We start from the raw sequence: 24707 nt of genomic DNA, 5'->3' as shown, positions 1-24707 counted from the left end.
TCTGTCTCACCACAGTTAGTGAGAGCCTCTCTAATCAAGAGCCTGATAAAATAAGATAAGGCGTTCTTTGACATCGGTAAGAAGGGCTTCTGGACCGAACACCATAGAGCTTCAGACTTGCCTCATAATTTTTTAGTTTTGTCTAGATAAAATTCAAGTGCTCTAACAGGGCACAGGACCTTTTCCATTTCTTCACCAACCACATCTGAAAAGTTTGGAATCTCGAAAGACTTCGGCCATGGATGGGAAGGACGCTCATTCTTGGCCAGGAAACCAAGCTGTAAGGAGCATATAGTCTTACTATTACTAAAGTCAATATTTTTGCTAAAGGCATGCACTTCACTGACTCTCTTGGCTGTTGCCAGACTTACTAAGAAGAGCATCTTTAAGGTGAGATCTTTAAAAGAGGCTAAGTGTAAGGGCTCAAACCTATCACTCATAAGGAACTTCAGGACAACATCCAGGTTCCAAGCTGGTGATTCTAGTTGATGCTCCTTAGAAGTTTCAAATGACTTGAGAAGATCTTGAAGGTCTTTGTTGTTAGAGAGGTCTAAGTTTCTGTGCCTGAAAACGGCCACTAACATGCTCCTATAACCTTTAATGGCAGAGGAGGAAAACTTGCGTTTTCTCCTAAGGTGTAAAAGGAAGTCAGCGATTTGGGTCAGAGAGGTACTGAGGAAATCGAGTTGATTTTGCACCAATCTTGAAAAACCTCCCATTTGGACTGGTAGACCCTGATGGTAGAGGTCCTCCTTGCTCTAGCGATAGCTTTAGCTGCCTCCTTCGAAAAGCCTCTAGCTCTAGCGAGTTTCTCGATAGTCTGAAGGCAGTTAGATATAGAGCTTGGAGGTTTTGATGGAACCTTTTCAAGTGCGGTTGTCTGAGAAGATCCGTCCGCATTGGTAGGCTTCTTGGTACGTCCACCATCCACTGAAGTACCTCGGTGAACCATTCTCTTGATGGCCATAGAGGAGCAATTAGAGTCAATCTGGTTCCCTCGTGAGAGACAAACTTCTGTAAGACTTTGTACAGGACTTTGAAGGGGGGGAATGCGTACAAATTCTGATGAGACCAGTCCAGGAAGAAAGCGTCGATGTGGACTGCTTCCAGATCTGGTTCTGGAGAGCAGTACATTTGAAGCCTCTTCGTTCTCGAGGTTGCAAACAGGTCTATGGACGGACGACCCCAAAACCGCCAAAGTTTCTTGCAAACCTCCTGATGCAGCGTCCATTCCATAGGAATGACTTGGTTTCTTCTGCTGAGGCTGTCTGCCATCACATTCTTTTCTCCTTGGATGAACCTTGTGAGTAAGGTGATGTTCCTTTCCTTCGCCCAAACTAGAAGTTCCCTTGCAGTCTCGTAAAGGGACTTCGAGTGGGTCCCGCCTTGTTTGGAAATGTAGGCCAACGCTGTGGTGTTGTCTGTGTTTACTTGTACTACTTTGTTGAGAATCAAGATTTCGAAACCTTGAAGAGCCAATGGGACTGCTAAAAGCTCCTTCTGGTTGATGTGGAGGCTCTCTTGATCTTTTGTCCACAGACTCGAACACTCCTGTTTGCCCAGTGTTGCTCCCCACCCTGAGTCCGAAGCATCGGAACACAACACAAGGTCTGGGCTCCTTCGCTCTAGCGAGAGGCCCTCCTGAAGTTTGGTTGTGTCGTTCCACCACTGTAGGCAACTTTTGACAGACTCTGGAAGTGGAATACTTTCTGTCTCTAAGCCTTTCTCCTTGTCCCAATAGTGATTAAGGTGAAATTGAAGCAGGCGGAGATTCAGTCTTCCCAGGGAGATGAACTGTTCCAGAGAGGAGAGAGTTCCCAGCAGACTCATCCACTGTCTCACAGAACAATCTCTTTTCTCTAGAAAAAGACGAATCTTTAGGAGGGCTTGTTCTATCCTCTTGGGTGATGGAAAAGCCTGAAAAACTAGACTCTGAATCTCCATCCCCAAATAAAGAATTTTTAGAGATGGTAACAGCTGGGACTTCTCTGTGTTGACTAAAAGACCCAGTTCCTTTGCTAATGTCAATGTCAATCTGAGATCCTCCAGACAGCGATTGAAGGAAGACGCCCCGAGTAACCAGTCGTCGAGATACATGGAGGCTCTGATCCCTGTCGAATGCAGGAAGATTGCTACATTTAGCATGAGCTTTGTAAAAATAAGAGGAGCAGTGCTGAGGCCGAAACACATAGCCCGAAACTGGAAGACTTCCTTCCCGTAAACGAACCTCGGGTAGCGTTTGAAGTTCGGATGTATAGGGATATGAAAATAGGCGTCCTGAAGGTCTAAAGAGACCATCCAGTCGCCTTTCCTTACTGCTGCCAGCACAGTTTTGGAAGTCTCAATCAAAAACTTTGTTTTCAGAATGAAAGCATTGAGAGTGCTTACATCTAGGACTGGTCTCCATCACCCCCGAGTTTTTCGGAACCAGGAAGAGGCGGTTGTAAAACCCCGGAGACTGCAAGTCCTGCACCCTCTCTACAGCCCCTTTTTCCAACAAGAGGGACACTTGTAGAAGCAAAGCTTGTCTCTTGGAGTCCTCTCGGTATCTGGGAGAGAGATCTATTGGATCTTGAACTAAAGGTGGTTTCTTGATGAAAGGAATCTTGTAACCCTCCTTCAGCAAAAGAACGGATTACTGGTCCACTCCCCTTCTCTCCCAAGCCTGCCAGAAGTTCTTCAGTCTGGCTCCTACTGCTGTCCGAAGTCGAAAGCAGTCAGACTCTGCTTCGACTTGATCTTGGTCCTCCCCTCTTTCCTCTTCTCCCATCAGGTCTGGAGCTACCCCTACTGACGGGTCTACCTCGAAAGGGAGGAATGAATCTAGACAAAGGAGTATCCACCTTTGGTTTGTTGCCAGAGAAAGAAGTTGGAAGTACTTTCCGAGCTGTCTTGGAGACCAAGTCATGGGTGTCTTTCTGGGCCAAGGAAGCAGCAACCTCTTTTCCAAGATCTTGTGGGAACAGAGAATGAGAGAGCGGCGCAAACAGTAATTCAGGCCTCTGACAAGGAGTGACACCCAAGGAAAGGAAAGAACACATTTGAGCTCTTTTCTTGAGAACTCCAGCCGTAAAATGGGCTGCTAACTCGTTAGAGCCGTCCCTGACAGCCTTGTCCATGCAAGACATAATCTGAACAATAATTTCATTATTCTTAAAGGCAGAAACTTTCTTACTCAAGGCCTCCAGAGTCCAGTCGAGAAAGTTGAAAACCTCAAAGGCTCTGAAGACGCCCTTGAGAAGATGGTCGAGTTCTGAAATCGTCCAGAAAATCTTAGTACAGTACGTCTCATGGCTAATCGACGAAAAGAGTCTACTAGGCTTGAGAAGTCCCGCTGGGCAGAGGCAGGTACTCCCAAGCCGAGAACTTCTCGTCTCATACCATACACTCGACCTAGAAGCTAGTCTAGCAGGAGGGAATGAAAAGGCCGACTTGCCTAGATTCCTCTTTGACTGCATCCAGTCTCCCAATAATCTTAAAGCTCTCTTAGAAGATCTCAAAAGCACCACCTTAGTAAAAATAGGAGCTTGAGTTGCTGTTCCCCAGGTGAACTCTGAAGGGGGAGTGTGTGGAGCAACAGGCACAAAGTGACTAAGAAATTCTTCCGTGAACACTTTCATAATCTTCTTAAGGTCTAAGGAATGCTGTGCAGTCTTAGGCTCTTCTTCCTCCGATAAGTCTTCTAAAGATTCAGCTGCAGAAAGAGGAAAATCAACCTTTTCTTCCGACAAAACTTCAGCTGGAATAAGGACGTCTTTGCGCGCCTGTCCGCGAACTAGACGTTGAGCGCCGTGTGCGCCAGCTTGACATCCACTATCAACTTGTCGATTGTTAGCAAGATCAGCTTGAAGTTCGACGTCACGTCTAACTTGACTTGGTTGACGATCGACGTCACATTTAACCTGACGTTCAGCGTCACGTTTGACTGCTTGGCGAACGACATTCTCAGGCAAAACGTCAGCTTGACGTTCAGCTTTACGTTTTGAAGCTTGACGTTTCAGATCAAGCTTAACCGAGTTACGACGATCAGCTTGCAAAGTTTCACGACCCTCAGGAACTCGTTGATAAGATTGCATAATAGATGAAAGTTTAAGCTGCATGTCTTGTAAAAGACTTAATTTAGGGTCAACTTGTGGCAAAGTTATGACCGAAACGTCAGCGATAAATTCTCCTCCTTGCTCACTCGCGTCATGTCTGGAACGTCCAGACGACACAACAGATCCAGGAACTTGCATCGCAATCGCTGGAAGCTTGTCCGAACCAGACATTCTAAGAGGATGTTTGGCAGGAGAGCCTTCTTCAGAAGAAGGCAAACGTTCTGGACTGCTCCAATGGCTACAGCCAGGCCTTTGAGGCGATAAATGACTTAGATCAATTGACCTCATTTTCCTCGTGAGAGGTCTTGAAACTTGACGCCAGTCGCGATTATATTTTTTGTTAATCAAAGCGTCATCCGAAATGAAGTAAACTTAGCCTCACCTTTCCCATGGTGAGGGCGAGTGTTTCGTGAAACGTCAACAGAAACACTCGAGGGGACGTCTGCTCGTATGGTTACGCCTCTCGTTCCCTTTTGCCGCTCGACATTCCTTCTCCCAGGGGTTGGGGAGCTTGAAAGAGGTCTTAAGCTAGGTGAACGATATGTACGTACAGACGCACCTTCCACAGCACTGAACACATTCCCCGTACTTTTGGCACTTACACTGGCACTCTTAAGCATATTCACGTCGGACATAAGTTGGTTCCCGTCCGTAGCAAGCGACTCAACCCTCACTCCAAGGGCTTGTATAGCACTCATCATATCCTTAAGTGAGGGTTCAGCGGTAACAGTAGGTTCATGAACTACCACTACAGGGGAAGGAATAGGTTCAGGGACACGGGGAGAGGAAAATTCTCTAGATCGAGAAGAGCTTCTTCTAACCCTATCTCTCTCTAACTTACAAGTGTATCGATCGAAATTGAGCCACTCACTTTCAGATAACAACAAACATTCATCACATCGATCCATTAAAGAACAAGTTTCACCTCTACATTTAATGCAAATAGAGTGAGGATCGATAGAGGCTTTAGGAAGGCGGGTTTTACAGCCTTTCACATACTTTCTATAAACTGGGGAAGGGTCAGCCATTTTGGAAAATTCCAGAGAGAGATCAATCAAGCAAAGGTCAAAAACAAATCAAATCAAAAGAGGTTCAAGAAAATCCCTAAGTAAATCCAATCAAGCGAAAGCCAATTAACCAAAAAACAAGTACTTCATCAAAGATGCTGCAAAAATCGAAGGTTAAGACGAGCAAATGTTCCAATGATGTCGCCAGCAATGGCGGCAGGGAAGATCTGAGGACTAATGGAATGGTTCCAGGTACCTGGCGAGTGGTGGCGCTAGTAGTACACCTAGCTACCCAATTTACGATTGCCGCGAGTTTTGAATTTTCTGCCGTGATGTCAGGGATGTAAGCTATATATATATCCACCGGCTAAGTCAGACGTTTAAAAACAATGTGTATTTTACAAGACAAAAACATTACTGACAAGAAATGCAGCTACCTGACTAACATTAACAAATTAATAAAATCACTACATAAAATTCTATAATTCAATTATCATGCAGGAGAAAACTTCAAAATAAATTAGATTGTTTACATTCTAGGTAGTCACAGAATCTAAAGTGGCCAGGCAGGAAATGGTAGGCCACTGGACTATAAGTTGTAAATAATAAAATCTTATATCAGACAAGGGGACAAAACATACCTGAATAAACCATCTCTAAAGTAATTTAAAGTAAATGACATACTGCATGGTAATCATTTAACAATCATTAGGAAAAATCATTAGAGCCTTGTGAACAAACGCGTTGTCGCTCTGGTGACGTAAATATTTCAAGGACCAAGAAGTGGGAGGTAGAAACCATTCAGGCACTTCCCTAGGATGGGGGCCCTACACTGGCAATTCTCATAAGAAAGGGTATGCAAAAGATGAAAGCAATGTGACCTAGGGGAAAATACATCAAAAATTGCAAATTCTAAAAATACAAACCCTCCACATTAAGGTTCAGCTACTTCATTACCTCATCGCTGCTAGAGGACTATCCTTCCTCAAAGTCAGTTTTCTGGTAGAATGCACAAGTAAATGTCAGGCCTTCACCTTCATCAGTTGCTAAGCCAAGGATGGCTGACTGTTCCTGTATTTATATTTATGGAATTAATAACAAAGGAAAGGGAAATAATCAGTATACTGTAGTCATACAGTAGTACAGGAATAATATTCAAGAATTCTACTTCACAAACAACAGTCCAACAATGCTGAGCATCCATGTAGGCTATCTATATAATTTCTACTTTCTCAAAACACAGGGGTAAAAAAAGTTTTATGTTTCCTGCCTCTATACCACACTGTCACAAGGCCCATAAAAGAGGATTCATTAAAGAAAATATAGTTCTAGAACTAAAGTAAAATTCAGTTTCAAAACACCATCTCTTCACTATCTAAACTAAAGAAGAAACAAGATGTCCTGAAATTGTAAGAGAATTACACTAATATTCTGTATTCCTAAAAATTTTGCTTTTTTTTTTTTTGTATTAATTACAGTAGGATTGGAAGATAGCCACTAATGTTAAAATTCGGCTAGGTTATTCTTATTATAAACAATTGCCTTATAACATTTTGCAAGACAGTTAAGACATAACAGAACCTTCTTAGATCATTTTAAAGACTAAATAACTTTCAGCCTATACATTGATACTGCACTGCATATCCTGATAGCTGTAGGATACATAGTCTAAGGAATTCCCTTAAAAAAAAATTCAGCAAAAATACTCAACTATATAAATTCCAAAGCATTTTTCTTTTTTCACATACCCTTTCAGATTAATAATATCCCCTATTTCCTTGGAAATGGCACTATTAGCACCAAAGAACACACCAAATCTACCTGACTAAGCCCACTCAACACTTTATTCCTGCACTCCCCATACCTTACCCACTTGGCACCCAGAAAGCACAAGTACCAATGCTTTGGACTTGGCCCAACTCTGAATGATGACCTTCCAAATCAATGACCGAAAGATCTTGCTTATGCGTATGTACATTTAAGCAGGCTTAATTTCTTCAAATTCTATTCACTACTCATTGGTAGAAATTCCACCTCCTACCCATATACATTTTATAATAAAACTTATTAATTTGCCTAATTATGAAATAGAATTTTCATGCCATTTACGCTTTAACTAGGAAATAAGGGCATAAAATCAACCTGTTCATTAACTAGCCTAACCTTCCTATTGCACAGTACTCAATTGTAACATAACCTTCATGAATTCAGTCAACTACACATTGCATTAACAGCACAATATGATAAATTCGGAGATAATTTGTATTTTTCCTAACCATACAAACCTTACCTATTTACATTGGGTTTACTTTCGGCGTAGCTGAAATTGACGAGCCAATAAAATTTTAACGAGGGTTAACTACCCCCGCGCTAGTTAGCAAGGGGGTAGGGGAAGGGGTAGCTTGCTACCCCTCCCCCCCACACACCGGTGAGTTGTCTCACTTCACTTAGAGGTAGGACTTGTCTTGGGGGACAGGGTTGGCGGGCAAATATGTGTAAATAGCTAAGGTTTGTATGGTTAGGAAAAATACAAATTATCTCCGAATTTGTCATTTGTTCCGTAACCGAAATACAAACCACGCTATTTACATTGGGTGACTTACCCCTTAGGAAGGGTGGAAAATCCCCAGCCATACTGGCTTTGGCTTTACCCCGGGGACTCAGAATCCGAGTGAGTAGCACTCAAGAAAAGGAGTCCCTGCGCCTCACAAGTTCCTTGCTCCGCAAGGAACGTGGGGCCTACATAATTTGTGTGTGGAGGAATAGTGTGTGACTCGTCCTAGGAAATTGACCTGGAGTCCTTTAGATGGGAATCTAGGCTAGGACGTTCCCATTACCACCTCGTCAGGGTATAGGGGACGCGACAGTATTAACTCAATACTAGGAACACAAAAAAGCATGGTTTACCTGCAGAGGTTGAGGTCAGCTATGCGGAGACCAGGATGCTGCTTTCCCCAAGAGAGGGGAGGATGAAGAAAGAAGTAAGGGCCAGACATACTCTTTCTTTCATTCACGCAGACTAAAACCGGGTAACAACGCCCTCAACCTTCTGCTACTTGTCCATTAAGGAGCCTGAGGTTAGACCAGCTGTTGTGCAGCCACCACAGGGCCGATAGAAAAGGTATCGAGGCTCCTGTGGGTCACGTCCTGCAGGTACTGTGGTGGGCTGTGAAGGTCGTTGACGCTTTCAGACCCCAGCTTGTAGCACCTGCGTCACAGAGAAGTTTTTCTTGAAGACCAGGGACGTAGCGATGCCCCTGACATCGTGTGCCCTAGGGCGACGTGACGGTGGAGGGTCAGGATTCAAGGCGTGGTGGATGACCCTTCGAATCCAAGCCGAGATGGTGTTCTTGGTGACCCTCCTCTTCGTCCTGCCTGTGCTTACAAACAATGCTTGCACGCGGGGACGAACTGCAGCTGTCCTCTTCAAGTAACGCCTCAGACTCCTCACTGGGCATAATAGCAGATGGTCTGGTTCACTTGTTACAGAACGGAGACTCGTGACCCTGAAGGAGTCGAACCATGGGTCCGGCACTCCAGGGTTCTGAGTCTTGTCAACAAACTCAGGGACGAACCTGAACGTTATCTCCCCCCATCCCCTTGAATGGGCGATGTCGTACGAGAGACCATGAAGTTCACTAACTCGTTTGGCAGAGGCCAACACGAGTAGGAAAGCCGTCTTCCAAGTCAGGTGGCAATCAGAGGCCTGGCGTAATGGTTCGAAGGGAGGTCTCTTAAGAGCCTTGAGAACCTGAACCACGTTCCATGGAGGAGGTCTCACTTCCGACTGAGGGCAGGTAAGCTCATAGCTACGTATGAGTAGAGAGAGTTCTAGCGAGGAAGAAATGTCCACTCCTTTCAGCCTAAAAGCCAGGCTTAAGGCCGAGCGATAGCCTTTCACCGCCGAGACCGAAAAGCGCATTTCCTCCCGCAAATAAACGAGAAACTCCGTTATTGCTTGAATACTGTAGTGGCATCGAGTGGAGAGATACCCCTCCCACGACACCAACCACAGAAGACTCTCCACTCCACCTCGTAGACTCCCGCAGAGGACTTTCGCAGGTGACGAGACATTCTCTCCGCAACCTGTTGCGAAAAGCCTCTCTCCGTGAGGAGACGCTGGATAGTCTCCAGGCGTGAAGCCGAAGCGAGGTTATGCCTTTGTGGAAGATGTTGCAATGTGGTTGTCTGAGTAGCTCGTGTCGTGGGGGGAAGTTCTCTCGGAGGCTCCGTCAGGAGCTGCAGAAGGTCCGGGAACCATTCCGCGTGATGCCATAGCGGAGCTATCAGGGTCATACAGGTTGACCGATAGTCTGGTCCTGTTAAGCACCCTTCTCATCAGACAGAACGGTGGGAAGGCGTACATGTCGATGTTGTCCCACCGTTGTTGGAAAGCATCTTGCCAGAGGGCCTTGGGGTCCGGGACTGGGGAGCAGTACAGAGGCAGCTTGAAATTCAAGGCTGTCACGAACAGGTCCACCGTCGGGGAACCCCACAAAGTCAAGACTTTGTTGGCTATCTGAGGATCCAAAGACCACTCGGTACTCATTATCGGCGAAGCCCTGCTCAGACTGTCGGCGAGCACATTCCTCTTGCCAGGAATGAAGCGAGCTAATAGTGTTATCGAGTGGACTTCGGTCCACCTCAGTATCTCTACCGCAAGATGGGATAGCTGTTGTGAAAAAGTACCTCCCTGCTTGTTGCTAAAAGCCACTACCGTGTTGTTGTCGCTCATCACCACCACGGAGTGGCCCGCCAGGGTCCGTTGGAACTGTTGAAGAGCCAGATAAACGGCCTTCATCTCTAGCAGGTTGATGTGCAGGTACTTTTCTGATTCTGACCAAAGGCCTGAGATCCTCTGGTTCAGAATGTGGGCCCCCGACCATTCTTTTTACGCGTCCGAAAACAGCGTCAAATCCGGGGGAAGGACGAGAAGATCCACTCCCTTTCGTAGGTTCTAGTCGATCAACCACCACCGCAGGTCCGCCTGTTCCGTGGGTCCTATCGGGACCAGAGTGTCCGGGGAATCGGAGCCCTGACTCCACCGGGACTTGAGCCGCCACTGGAGGGATCTCATCCTGAGACGGCTGTTCGGGACCAGACGGGCCAGGGAGGCTAGGTGACTTAAAAGACGCAACCATGATTGGGCTGGAAGCTCTTCCCGCCTGAGAAAGGGTTCTGCCACCCTCCTCAGCCTTGCTATCCTGTCGTCTGATGGAAAGGCTTTGTGGAGATTGGTGTCTAATAACATGCCTAGATAAACCAGTCGCTGGGACGGCTGCAGAGAGGACTTCTCGAGATTTACCATGATCCCTAGATCTTGGCAAAGTCCCAGAAGCCTGTCTCGGTGCCGAAGAAGGGTCGACTCCGAGTCTGCCAGGATCAGCCAGTCGTCCAGATATCGGAGGAGACGGATGCCGTTCCTGTGCGCCCATGACGAAATCAGGGTAAACACTCTGGTGAATACCTGAGGTGCTGTGGAGAGACCGAAGCACAGTACCTTGAACAGGTAGGTCTTGCTGTCTAGGCTGAATCTCAAGTACTTCCTGGAAGACGGATGGATTGCGATCTGGAAGTACGCGTCCTTCAGATCCAGTGTACACATGAAGTCTTGTGGTCTCACTGCAAGTCTGACCGTGTCCGCTGCCTCCATGCTGAACGGAGTTTGCTTGACAAACTTGTTCAGAACTGAGAGGTCGATGACGGGTCTCCAGCCTCCAGACGCCTTCTTTACAAGAAAGAGTCGACTGAAGCAGCCTGGGGAGCCGTCGACGACCTCCTGGAGAGCATCCTTCTTGAGCATGGTCTCAACTTCTGCCCAAAGGGCTAGCCCCTTTGCCGATCCCATGGCATAGGAGCTCAATGACACTGGATTCGCTGTCAGGGGAGGTTGAGATGTCGTGAATGGGATGCGATAACCTTGGCCGATCACGGAGACCGTCCAAGAATCGGCCCCATGTTGCTGCCACCTGTGCACGCAACTTTATAGGCATCCCCCCACAGGTGGACACGTGGGGGAACTGCCACTCCTAGCGTTTACGGCCACGGCCGCTCCCTCTAGGAGTTTTGCCTCCCCTGGAGGACTTACCGCCCCTCTTGTCCTTGACAGGAAAGGGCTGAGGCTTAGACACCTTCGTCTTAGCTGCCGGAGCCTGCTTCGGTGTCCTGCGAGGCTGCTGTTGATGTTGCTGCGGAGCTGGAGGCTTGTAGGGCCGAGATGCGAGGGCCCTCTGGAGGAGCGAGTCTTGGCTAGACCTCCTCCACCTCTCAGCTGTGCGTTCCATGTCCTTGGGCTCGAACAAGCTTCCTCCAAGGATGGAGGAGTGTCTGAGCCTGCAGACATCCACGGCGGGGACCTTCGGGTGGAACTTCTCGGTCACCACATCACGACGCTTCAACACCGAATTGGCCCACAGGTTGGTAACCTGGTGGGCCAGGAACTCGGTGGAGCGAGTGCCCGAGAGGAGGAAGGTCTCCAGGGCCTTCCTATTGCTCTCCTTAGACAAGTCCTCGGAGCGCAATAGGATGCCCAGAGAACCCAGCCAGACATCCAGCCACGAAGTGGCCTGCAAGGCACACTTCGCGACCTCCTGGATCAGGATCTCCGACGCCGAGAATGTCACCTGCCGGGCGGAGAGCTTCTCAAGCGGAACCCCCTTGTAAGCTCTTCCACCGAGTGGTGGAGGGGAAGAGCTAGGCTGGACTCCATGATCTCAAAATACCTCCTCTGCTGTAAATGAGGAGGTGGGAGGAGTCTGTTCCCGGCAGAGGAACGGCTGGAGGAGGCGAGGTCTGAGAGCTGAGCGTCGACCTTGTCTCTGGCACTCTTCACCCCCTGGAACCAGGGCAAAGCCGCGCTGGCCTTCGGGGGCTTCTGAGTACCATAGACCTGGTCCAGGACCGTGTCCTTGCCTTCACGAGGGGCAATCTCCGGGTCCTTGAACCTGTTGAGCTGCCTCATCAGATTCAAGACCTGCCAGAAGGCGTGCTCAGACTCATGCTGCTCTCCTCCCTGTGGACTGGCAGCTAAGTCTCCCGTTCCCAGAGGCTCTTCTTGGGGAGACACGTGGACGTTCTCCCAGGGTCTGGTTGGCTCCTGACGAATCCGTGAAGACGACTTCGGAATTGTCTTTGAGTCCTTGGGTTCCCTCCTGGGCGGGATAAAGGACTCCAGCAAAGAGATCTGGAAGGTACCTTCCACGCGAGTCGCTTCTCCTCCTCGAGGAGGGGTCTCTCCCCTTGGTGCCGAGGGAGAGGTCCCCGCCTCGCTGGACTCTCCTGAGGACGGAAAGGCCTCGTCCACAGGAGAAGGAGAAAATGACTGCGAAGGGGATGGAGCCTTCCTGACGGACCTCTTAGGAGCCAACTTCTCCCTGGGAGAAGTCACCACGAAGTCCACTCCTCTCCTTCTCTTCAGTGGGGGCGAGTCTGTCCTTGGCTTGAGTCCCAGATCGGCGAGGGCTGGCTTCATAGCCTGCACCACCACTCTCATCAGATGACCAAACCAAGACTGACGAGATACATACGCAGTGTCCGTAATTCCCGCTGGAGGGATGGGGATCGCCTGACCCTGCGCTTGAGTGGTGGCGATCCTGACGGCGATCTGGAAGCACGCGTCCATGCCGCAGGCACGAGCTGCGGAACCCGGCAAGAACAGGGTTCGCGCTGGCGTTCACGCGGAGAAGGATTCGAGGAATCGTGCGCAAGAGGCTGTTGGAGCGCGGTCGCGTTGGCGAGGGGACGCGTTGGCGCGCAGGTGAAGGAATGCGCGGCCGCGCAGGTGAAAAAGCGTGTGAGGGAAGCGGATTGATTGATTGATTGATCTAAAGTTTTCAGGCATCCTGACATCTGAGGTCATTGACGCCAGTAACATTTAATTTATGTATACAAAAATAAAAAATTTAAAAAAAAAATAAAAAATAAAAGAGTATTCAATTAAAATCATAAAAGTTGAATGTCATAAAAGTTAAATAGTTTTCAGAAGACCTGCTTCTGAAATAAATCTAATTATGCCAATTGCATAGTAGGACACATCATTTCCAAGAATCTTGGCAAGGATGAACCTGCCACCCTCACCTCGAGCCTCAAACAAATATCTATTCCTTAAGATGTTATAATTGGGGCATTCGGTCAACAAATGCCTCACTGTTAGAGGTACTAAACAGTCGTCACAATACGGTTGGTGTTGGCCCTTCAGCAGAAACTCGTGTGTCAACCGAGTGTGACCAATACGGAGACGACAAAGAGACGTCTCCCATTTTCGGGGCATCATATTATACCTCCAAGGAGATATGACATTTGTTACCTCTCGCATTTTATTCCCATCTTGGCTATCCCATTGCTGTTGCCATTTATTGCAAACCAATTTCTTGATGTCAGGTAAGAAATCATTACAGGGAATGGGATACCTTTTTGGCATCAACTCGGATGCAGCCTTCTTAGCCAGTGAATCTGCCTTCTCATTCCCAGACACACCTACATGTGCCGGAACCCAACAAAATTGAACTGTTATACCTCTCCGTCCAATAATAAAAAGCCATTCTAAAATCTTTAAAACTAGAGGGTTATTAGAATTAAAAACTTCTATAGCTTTAAGGACACTCCTTGCATCACTAAAAATTGTAAAATTACCCTCCTTCTCCAATGCTATTTTCTCAATAGCGGTTAATATGCCATACAGTTCGGCAGTAAATATGGAAGCGGTCAGAGGAAGTGCACCTCTACAATTAAAACCATTACTATGTACTCCAAATCCAACGCCAGCATCAGATTTGGAGCCATCAGTATAGATAAAAGTTGATCCTCTATGTTCTTTAACATGTTCATTAAAAAAAGAGACCTGGCTTCTAGGTCTGACATATTCTTCTTATCTCCAATAAAATATTTACAAAAAGATATCTCTGGTAACTTCCAAGGAGGCGTTGATGATACATTGAATGGAAGTACCTTATTTCTAATTATATCCAGACTATTTAATAATCGTTTCACCCAAAAGCCATAAGGTTGAGGAGATTTTGGGTGCAACTCAAAGTATGATGCGTGTCTTACAAGGCTTGCAGTCTGAAAGGCTAGAGAGTTAGGGAGTCTTTGCAATCTAAACCAATACCGAATAATGGAAGACATTCGGTAAAGGTCTAGAGGTAACTCTCCAGCATCAACAAGGAGACTTGGGATAGGCGAGGTTTTAAAAGCTCCTGTAGACAATCTAATACCTGCATGATGTATCGAGTCTAATATTTTTAACCGGCTTGGGGTAGCTGAAGAATATATTTCACATCCATAACTAATTTTGGAAAAAATCAAGGCCTTGTATAATTTTAAAATAGTATTGCGGTCTGCCCCCCATGATGTATGGGACAATACTTTCAAGATATTCAGAGCTTCAACACATTTAGCTTTTAACGCTTGTAAGTGAGGAACCCATGTAACCCTACAATCAAATATCAAACCTAAAAATTTAGCTTCACTTGCACATGGTATCCGGTGACATTTAATGTATATATCCGGGTCTGGATGTACTCCCCGGATACGACAAAAATGGACAATGGTAGTTTTACTTGTCGAGAACTTAAATCCATTCATGTCAGCCCACTGGATAATTTTATCGATAGAGAGTTGGATTTTTCTCTCAACCATTGCCATTCTGGCTCCAGCAAATGAAATGGAGAGATCATCCACAAATAATGTTGAGAGAACATCCTGGGGAATTGCTGAGGATATCCCATTAATCGCTAGTGCAAAAAGGGTTACACTCAGCACACTACCCTGAGGAACTCCTTCTTCCTGGCACCTACTCTCTGATAGAGTTTCCCCAACTCTCACTTGAAAAACTCTATGTGAAAGAAATGCCTTAATAAATAGTGGCAGCTCTCCTCTCAATCCGATTTCATGAATGGTTTTAAGTATACCATATCTCCATGTGGTATCATATGCCTTTTCAAGGTCAAAAAATACTGTAACATGGTGCTGTTTGGAAGCAAAGGCTTCACAAATAGATGACTCAAGTCGTATCAACACATCAGTCGTTGAGTGCATTTTTCTGAATCCACATTGAATCGGTGATAAAATACCTTTCTTTTCAAGGTACCATATCAGCCTTGCATTGACCATCTTCTCCATGATTTTACATAAACAAGATGTCAATGCAATATGACGACAGTTTGCTGCTAAAAACTTGTCTTTACCGGGTTTTAAAAAGGCTAAAATAATGGCTAGTTCCCAAACACTTGGGTAACTATGATCATGCCATATTCTATTAATAATGCTTAAAATGAATAGCTTTGTATTAAAATGTACATGTTTAATCATTGCATATGGAATTCCATCAGGTCCAGGGGCTATATCATTGCAATGAGCAAGTGCGGAATCAAATTCTCTTTCAGTGAAAGGAGAATTATACGACTCTTCCCTTCTTGTTGAAAAATTTAAAATTTTCTTTTCCTCAACGCTCCTATACTGGTGACCAGGGGCTCCTACACACTTGCTGGATACATTTGAAAAATGATTAGCCAGGGCATTGCTAACATCATTTGCTTCAGTTACATACTGACCATTCACCCTCAACACTGGTGGTGGGTTGGGGGTGAATTTGCCAGCTATCTTTTTTACTTTCCTCCACACAGCAGATGGTGGTGTTCTACTGTTAATGGAGGAAACAAAAGACATCCATGACTGGCGCCTTGCTTCTTTCATGGCACGACGGAACTGTGCTCTACATTTCTTGTACAGTGATCCCTCGCTACTTCGCGGTTCGACCATCACGGATTCACCACTTCGCGGATTTTTTTCATAACCCATGTATATGCATATATCGCGGATTTTCCGGAAATTTCGAAAATACCGCGATGTGACCGATGGTGCGAGATTGGAGAAAGTAAGGAAAATTGAATCATGATTGATTTTCAATATAAATGAAACTTTGAGGAGCAACAAAGATAAAATTTGTTAGAAAGATAGAGAGGGGTAAGGAATGGGAGGTAGTGAAAAGTAGCCCACAGAGAGAGAGAGAGAGAGAGAGAGAGAGAGAGAGAGAGAGAGAGAGAGAGAGAGAGAGAGAGAGAGAGAGAGAGAGTGTGTGTATGTGTGTTGTTTTAAATGTAATAAACAAAAAAATTTGATAGGTTATAACACATTGGTGCTTATGTAATATCAACTGTATTGACGGTTTGAATAAGTTAAGAAATGGTATAAACGATACTTTGTTAGTGTATTCGTACACTCTCAAGAGCGGCAGCCAGACGTCAGCTGATCTAATCACAGCCTAAAGTAAAACAAAAAGAAGTCAACAATACTCGATTTTTAAAACACACCCGAAATTTAAAAACAAAAGTACACGCTTTCTTAATGTGCAATTAACTATTTAAAGAGTAGCAATTTTCTAGAATAAAATTATGTTTCCCAAAAAATAGTGGTTTGCTGATGAAATCGGATGCCGTATTTTTAGCAACGATTGAAATGGATGTAAACTCGGCATAATTTTTTCGTTTCGTATTTAATTGACACTAAGAAAACTAATTTTAGTTTCTTCATCTATATGTAAGTATTGTATAACACGAAGAGAGAGAGAGAGAGAGAGAGAGAGAGAGAGAGAGAGAGAGAGAGAATCAGCTGTTGTAATTGAATGTAGTGTTTTTATTTCGTGAGAATTTCATCGCCACGACTATAACAACAACATACTGTACTGAACTTTACAGTATTATACAGACTACTGTAATATGATAAAGTAAAATATTTGTAATAACCTATTTTATATGAAATGGGGCTATTTTTTTTGTTTAAAATTTACATTTACGTACGTAAAACAACACTCACTCACTCACTCACTCACTCACTCACTCACTCACTCACTCACTCACTCACTCACTCACTCACTCTCTCTCTCTCTCTCTTCGTGTTATACAATACTTACATATAGATGAAGAAACTAAAATTAGTTTTCTTAGTGTCAATTAAATACGAAACGAAAAAATTATGCCGAGTTTACATCCATTTCAATCGTTGCTAAAAATACGGCATCCGATTTCATCAGCAAACCACTATTTTTTGGGAAACATCATTTTATTCTAGAAAATTGCTATTCTTTAAATAGTTAATTGCACATTAAGAAAGCGTGTACTTTTGTTTTTAAACGCATGATATAAAATCGCCTTTAATATTTGTGCCTGTTTTAGTTTAGGGTACTGTAGTACATGCATTAAGTGTTCTGTACATTAAAGGGTAGTTTGTTAACAGTACTACGTACAAGGGAAGGTATTAAAAGTCTGAATATACATGTTAAATAAATACGTAAATATGGTGTCACTACTTCGCGGATTTTCACCTATCGCGGTCGGGTCTGGAACCTATCTACCGCGATAAACGAGGGCTCACTGTACATAATTAAATTCTCATCAGTTCGAAGTCTACGCAATCGTGTTAGAGATCTTCTTGTGGCTCTGTGGAGGGCAGTTAGTTCTGAAGACTACCACGGGACTGGTCGTCGTTTGAATAACCCTGTTGTTTTGGGAATTGAATTGACTCCTGCTGTATGGAGAGTTCCATTCAGTAAGTCTATGGCATCATCGATATTTTCAACCTGTTCAGCGTCCCCCTCAATTTCGCTTAGCTCACGAAATTTTTCCCAGTCCGCCTTCTCAAGATTCCATCGTGGCGATCTCTGTATAGGTGGACCATTGTTGGTGTTTATAATGATTGGTGCATGATCACTAGTATGCCAATCATCTAATGTCCTCCAATCGAAGTCGAGTAGGCAATTAGAGCTTACGATTCATAGGTCAATACATGACAAGGTACCTGTCTGGACATGAAAGTGTGTGGGCTCTCCTGTATTAAGGAGTCCCACATCTTCATTTTCCACAATTGATGATATGATATTTCCCCTCGTGTTTGCTAAAACATCACCCCACAAAGGATGTCTACCATTCAAATCTCCAAGTAAAAGAAAAGGTTGAGGGAGTTGTTGAATCACCTCCACTAAGTTATCATACAAAATGTTATCATTTGGAGGCAAGTACAGAGAACAAATTGTATATTTTCGCCCTATGTCAATCTGTACAACCACTGCCTGCAGAGGTGTATGAATAGACAGAGAAACTTGGGGAACCTCTCGACGAACGTATATGAGACTTCCACCATGGCTCCCCACTTGGTGATCATATGGTGTCCTATAACTAATATATTCGCGAGGACAAGGGGTATTATGATCAAGTTTGCTCTCCTGTAGACAAATAATTATGGGGAATGCTCATGAATAAGGAGCTTAAGTTCTTCATATTTGGCCCTTAAACCCTGACAATTCCATTGCAAAATGGAGGAATAAACTATGGTTTATAGTTTGGTAGACCCCTTGGATGGAGTCTTCCCAATAGCAGTTTTTGATCTAACACTATTTTTAGCTGGTTTTATTAAAGAGGGTCTTGATAGATTGGGTTTAGCATTTATGATTTTCTTTTTGTCTTTTTGATCTGATTGTTGAGGAGGTTGGTGGACCTCCACTTGAATTTCTGATTTATTTAAATTGACTTCCAGATCAGAAATATTTATTTGACGTCGTAATTTTGATATTTCTTATGGAAGGGGGCGAGAGAGATGGAGGTCTCTCTCTTTTTTGATTAGTAGGTTTTGAGCTACCAGGTTTTTGCACCTTCCCCAATACAGGTGCACCTGGTAACTTGGTGTCAGGTGGCATCTCCATCAAATCAGGCAAGGACATGGCCTGAGAGAGGTTAGTACTATTGTTGGTAATGGGGAACGAAGGCTGTACAGAACTGGGCAATGACCCATTTTTAATACACTGGGCAGAGCCTCAGAAGGCAATATGATTACCTTGTCATGCAGTACTTTATTATCAGAGGTTGTATTTCTTTTCTTAGGATTACTGGCAGTGCTAGGTGGGGTTGATGTCTCCTGTGGTAAATTTACCTTTGATTTTAAGGCCTTTGCATAGCTGGTTGATTTATTCAACAGTCTTTTTGCATGTCCCACACTTATGTGTTCTAAACTTGATTTGTTTAGGGCAGCTTCCTCCAACTTATACAGTTCGCATCTCCTATCAGTTGATTTATGATTCAAATTGCAATTTGAACACCTGGCCTCAAGTGCACATTCTCCATGATAAGTTTTGGAGCAAATACCACACATTTTTCCATTTTTGCAAACTTTGGATGGGTGTCCAAATTTAAAACAATTAAAACATTGCAGGGGCTTTTGTTTGAAAGGCCGAACTTTAATCCTTTCATTTTCAATAAAAATATGGAAAGGTACATCAGCATCCTGGAAAGTAAGTATAATCATTGAAGTTCCAGGAACCTTATGCACTTTCCATACATTTAATGGACACATAGAAAGTATCTCCTTGAGGGAAGCGGAGATCGCTGTTGCTCAGGAGAACGGCAAGGCACAGGAGATCGATGGCGTCCTGGAGATCTGTGGCGAGTCGGCGAGCGATGGCGCGATGGCGCGTAGTACGCGCAAGCGAACAACCGCGCACAGGCGATTTGGCGAGTGTGCGCGTAGGAGACTTATGGCGATCTAGGTCAAGGTGGCGTTGGCGCGTAGGAGAGCGCTTGCGCACAGGCGATGGATCGCGTGGGCGCTCAGGAGATCGCTGACGCGCAGGAGGGTGTCGACGCGTAGACTGCTGGGGCGCAGGATCAGGTAACGCGGCGACGCGCAAAGGCGAACGCTCGCAGACGGGCTCAGGATATGAAGGCGCGTGGGCCCGCAGGCACTCTTGAAGTGCGTGCTGTTGCGCAGGTGAAGATGGACGAACAGGAACGCGTGGGCGAGGAGGAGTCAGGTCCTTGCCTGCGTCCAGATCCGAAGATCTAGGGCGCGTGGGCGAGCGTTGGCGCGCATCAGGAACAAGGTGCGCAGGTGCGCGCTGACCAGGGCTGCCGGATTCTCCACACTAGGCAACTCCACAATACTGATTCAAGAATCAGTCTTTCAGTGAGTCGGCAACATCAAGGGCTGAACTCCAATGAGCCTCCTAGTCCTATAGCATCCACACTTTCATAGACTTTACAATTATTGTAATTTTTATATAGATATCACGGGAAAAATAAATAATAAAACACTCATAATTATTACTTTTTATTACATTTTAATCGACATACATCATCTCTTTACAAAGTGTGGAATTTATTAACACTCGGATTCCACATTCCACACTTGATCAAGATGTGGAGCAGATTAGCCGTATCGATGACGTAAATTCCACGTTTCGGCAGCCCTGGCGCTGACGAGCAGGAGATCGTGTGCTCTCAGGAGACCGTTGGCGCGCTGGGCGCGCAACAGGAACAGGAGGGTGTTGACTGCTAACAGGAGCGCTAGCGAGCAGGAGAGCGCTGGCGAGCAGGAGAGCGCTGGCGAGCAGGAGAGCGCTGGCGAGCAAGAGAGAGCTGACGAGCAAGAGAGAGCTGACGAGCAAGAGAGCGCTGGCGAGCAGGAGAGAGCTGACGATCAGAAGAGCGCTGACGATCAGAAGAGCGCTGGCGAGCAGGCGAACGTTGACGAGCAGGTGAGCGCTGGCGCGGCGAGTCAGGTGGGTACAACTCTGGAGAGCGCTTACGCGCTACTGGGCGCACAGGGTAACCATGACGCGCAAGGGAAGCCCCCATACTGTGGAAGACATTCCTTTGCCCCAAAGGGACTGTTGCCCGTCGAATGACGAGATTAGAAGGCGCCTGTTGCGCATCTGCGCCAGAGGTGGAAGGTCTGGTAGGCGTAGGAGATCGCGAGCGATCACCGGAGAGGTCCAAGGACGTGGCTGCTACGGTCTGCTCCCGATGAGGCGTGTCCTCATCAGAGGAAGGAGGTGGTGACGACTCGAAGAGGCGCCTCTTGACTCCCTTATAGGGAGACGGGAGGCCCCTGCTGCGAAGAGGACGACGAGCCTTACGGCGAAGGCGGCCACGAGGGAGGTCATCAGGATCGTCGGTCCTCCGAAGAGGAGTCTCTGTCAGTGCGCTCCCCCGAGGGGGGGGCGTACCCGCAGGAGAGACCGTGGGACCCACCTTCCCATTCGAAGGATGTTCGGAAGGGGGAGGAGGGCCTTCAGCAACGTCCGCAATATCAGCCACAGCAGAGGTTTGACCAGACCCGTCGGAAGCCTCTACCACAACCACGTCGACAATAAACAGAGGGTCTACCTCTGCTATCACTGGCGACTGTTTGACAGCGGCCCCCAACTGGATAAGGTCAAACAGGGCTTCTTTGGAGGGCAAGCCCTTAAGCCCCAAGGAAGCCACAGCTGAAAGAGATCATCATTAGACACGGCATTAGGGTCATCATAATGAGAATCAAAATCCTCCCCCGGAGGAGGAGGGGGAGCCGCCCCGCTATGGGAGGCGACGCCCTCTCCCGCACCCCGAGATCGGGAAACAGAAAAGGGTCTACGCTACCACTCGGCGGTCTCTCACGAGAGGCCGGCCGAGTGGGAGCTTCGGAGGAGGTTTGGGCGGCGGAAGAAGAGTCCCTGGAGCCTTCCTCTTTCAAGGCAACCCTTGAAGGAGAAAGGTCTCTCTTGGACTTCTTCTTATGCCGCTGGGCAAACCTCTCCCACTGGGAGGTAGACCACTCCCTGCACTCACTAGTTAATTCCTTATCACACCGTTGACCTCGACACTGCGGGCAAAGGGTGTGGGGATCCGTTTCGACCGCCAACATGAAGGTACCACAGGGGCGGCCAGAGTCCAGGGCACTTGCGCATGATAGTGATAAAGGGCGAGGCCAACTTCCAAACACACAAGTCTGAGGAAAAGCAAAAAAAGATAAAGGCTATCAAAAGCGAGGACGAGAGACAGACACGTCTGCACATCGTCCGAGCCAAAAGTGAAGTGAGGGAACTCACTGGTGTGTGTGTGGGGGGGGGGTTAGCAAGCTACCCCTTCCCCTACCCCCTTGCTAACTAGCGCGGGGATAGTTAACCCTCGTTAAAATTCTATTGGCTCGTCAATTTCAGCTACACCAAATGTAAACCCAATGTAAATAGCTAAGGTTTGTATTTCGGTTACGGAACACATCAGTGGGTTTTATTGCCATAATTATAAGGATACAATAACTTCATTAATATTAGTCATTCTGAAACTGTTTCTGGTGTCAGGGGGATTACTAGGGATACATCATGGAGATTTCAGATATCTTAGATACATTGCCGTGATATGAAATACTTTAAGTCCTTGAAGCCAACTGTACTAGGAGAAAGTCAGGTCATGTACACAATGAAAGTTCCTTTCAAATTATGTTTTGCTTCACATGAGTATCTGTCTTTACTGGTAGCTGTTGGACTATCTTTGCTGGCTAGTTTGTTGTTGTGTTTATTGTACGTGAATCATTATTTTATTACGGCGTTTCACATTTTAGCGGCTTTCACACAATCTTTAGCCCGATAATTCAAGAACAACATTATCAAAATAGCACGACACTAATATTCATATCCTGTTTTGCTCATAAGTTTTGGAGGTTTAATACCTAGTGCAATATTTCACAATATAACACTTAAGATACAAAAACTTATTCAGATATTTAATGAATTTCTTCCTTTACCCCTGAAAATGAAAAAAAGAAAATTAATAACATGAGCTTGTTTTCTTTCATTCATTCGTCTAACCCAATGATTCAGGTACCAAATCTAGAAGGGCATTACTCATTCATTCATCAAACCGTATGAATCAGGTACTGAAACTAGAAGGGCATTACTCTTAATAATGAACTCATTAAGGATAATTAGCTTATGTAAAACAGTTAAGTATGATGGAAAAAATCTATCTTTTATTGTTCAAGCCTAATAAATCCTGTAGCACAGTTGGAAGGACCCTTCTAACATAACATTATGTAAAACCACCAACTCCCAAGGTATTTAGTCAATGTTTCCCATTTCTGACCGTAATTACTGGGACAAACAACCTGTTTATAAGTTTTTGTACCCCCTTATATAAAGACAACGAGAATTATGGGGGACACCAGTAGGAAACTGGGGTTTTTTTTGGGTGGGGAAATGTCACCCCCCCCCTCAAAAAAAAAAGAAAAAAAAAAAAAGAAAAAAAAAAAAGAAAAAAAAAAAAAAAGGTGATTTGCTGTAATAATAATGGCCAGAAAATGCTAGATAACCAATTGTAAAAATATATGGTTCATGTAATTGGATGAAATGGTATATATTTAGCCTAATACAATTCTTTTTCCCATAGGAAAACTCACGTCATCTTTGAAAATGACCTCTATTTGGTAAATATATGATACTTTAATTTCTAGCCAAATACATGAACCATACATTTTTCCTACTCGCTATCTTGTGTTTTATGCATTTCTGACCATGCTTATTGGGGCAAACCACCCGTTCATGAGTTTTTGGGTCCCCTTATATAAAGACAATTATGGGGGAGCCCAGTGGGAAACCGGGTTTTTTAGGGTGGGGAAGTATCATAAACGTGTGATTTGTAACAATAATAATGGTCAGAAATGCAAATTAAGCCCAAGATAACCAGTTGAAAAAATATATGGTTCATGCAAATAGTTGAAAATAGGCCAAAACGTGATTGTTTAACTTTTGAGATTTGTTATAGGGTACAGAACCTAACAAACCCACCTAACCAAGTAGTTCCCACGTCACAAACCCTAGGCGGGGGGCAAGCCGCCCCGGCCCCTTCCCAGGTCACAAACCCTAGCCGGGGGGCAAACCCCCCAGATCCCCCTTCCCAGGTCATAACCGCTAGCCGGACACCCGCTTCCCAGGTCACAAACTAAAAGTAAATCACAAATAAATCCTTCCATTATGAAAAGGTAAATCACAACTATGGCTGCCGTTTGCTTACGTCGCGAGGTACCGTAACAGTAACATAGGAGGATAACTTTGCAACGGCTCCTCAGTTACCTTGCCACCTTTCCCCCTCGAAGCGTAAATGCTATGTGGGGTGCAGATAGCCATGTAGCATGTCAAGCATACGTCCCCTGTTGATATACGATATCCTAAAGGGAAACCTTTAGGGTACTCGCGCCAGAAGTTAGAATTCTGTGAAACCTTTGGTTTAATTCTCTGGGAATATCCACTGTAGTCATATATACCCTCATGAAGCTACTGAAGGAACCTTCCATCAGGACGTCATGGCTCGAGCCCAAAAAAGCTTTACAGTAGAAAATGTGCAAGCCTTCTCTGAAAATTATGTCAGAATCGGACCTTTGTGGCCTATTTTGGTGTTATTTTTTAATTTCACATGAGTAACTATAGCGTTACACTGAACGGAGAGCATTTCCATCATAAACAATTACCGACATGAACGTAAGTGCACTAATTTCGAAATAGGTTGATGGGCCTCCCTTAAGTTCACCATTCCAAACACCTTTACGAGATGGTGGTTAACTTAAAACTAAAGGTGAAGGTGGGAAAAAATGGCTGTTGTACAACAACATCCAGGAACATATGAAAAAGTACTTGTAAGTTGTTAATAGGTTTAAGAAAAACAAAAACACCTGACAGATACGTCACTGTAAATGCACAGAAAGCTCAGCAATCCATGGAATAAAAAATGCATGCGCAGTAAGTCCCCTTCAGTCTCTCAAATGTAAACAATGGACTTGAGTTAAAAACATACTTCACATTCAAATA

The 24707-nt window shown here is 45.3% G+C and overlaps 1 long non-coding RNA gene across 2 annotated transcripts in view; it reads right to left on the bottom strand.

Moving 5' to 3' along the window:
• LOC137654479 (uncharacterized) overlaps positions 1-24707 on the bottom strand; it is a 47377-nt gene that overhangs the window by 21971 nt on the left and 699 nt on the right. Inside the window, exon 2 of one of the 2 annotated variants that reach the window (XR_011046639.1) lies at positions 6031-6175. This is a non-coding gene — a long non-coding RNA (uncharacterized lncRNA). The remainder of the gene's footprint in view (positions 1-6030; positions 6176-24707) is intronic. The other variant, XR_011046638.1, reaches the window with a different exon arrangement.

The sequence above is a fragment of the Palaemon carinicauda genome, chromosome 15, assembly GCF_036898095.1.
Source record: "Palaemon carinicauda isolate YSFRI2023 chromosome 15, ASM3689809v2, whole genome shotgun sequence".
NCBI lineage: Eukaryota > Metazoa > Arthropoda > Malacostraca > Decapoda > Palaemonidae > Palaemon > Palaemon carinicauda.
Note: the sequence above shows the minus strand (reverse complement) of the source record. Positions and strands in the feature narration are given on the sequence as shown.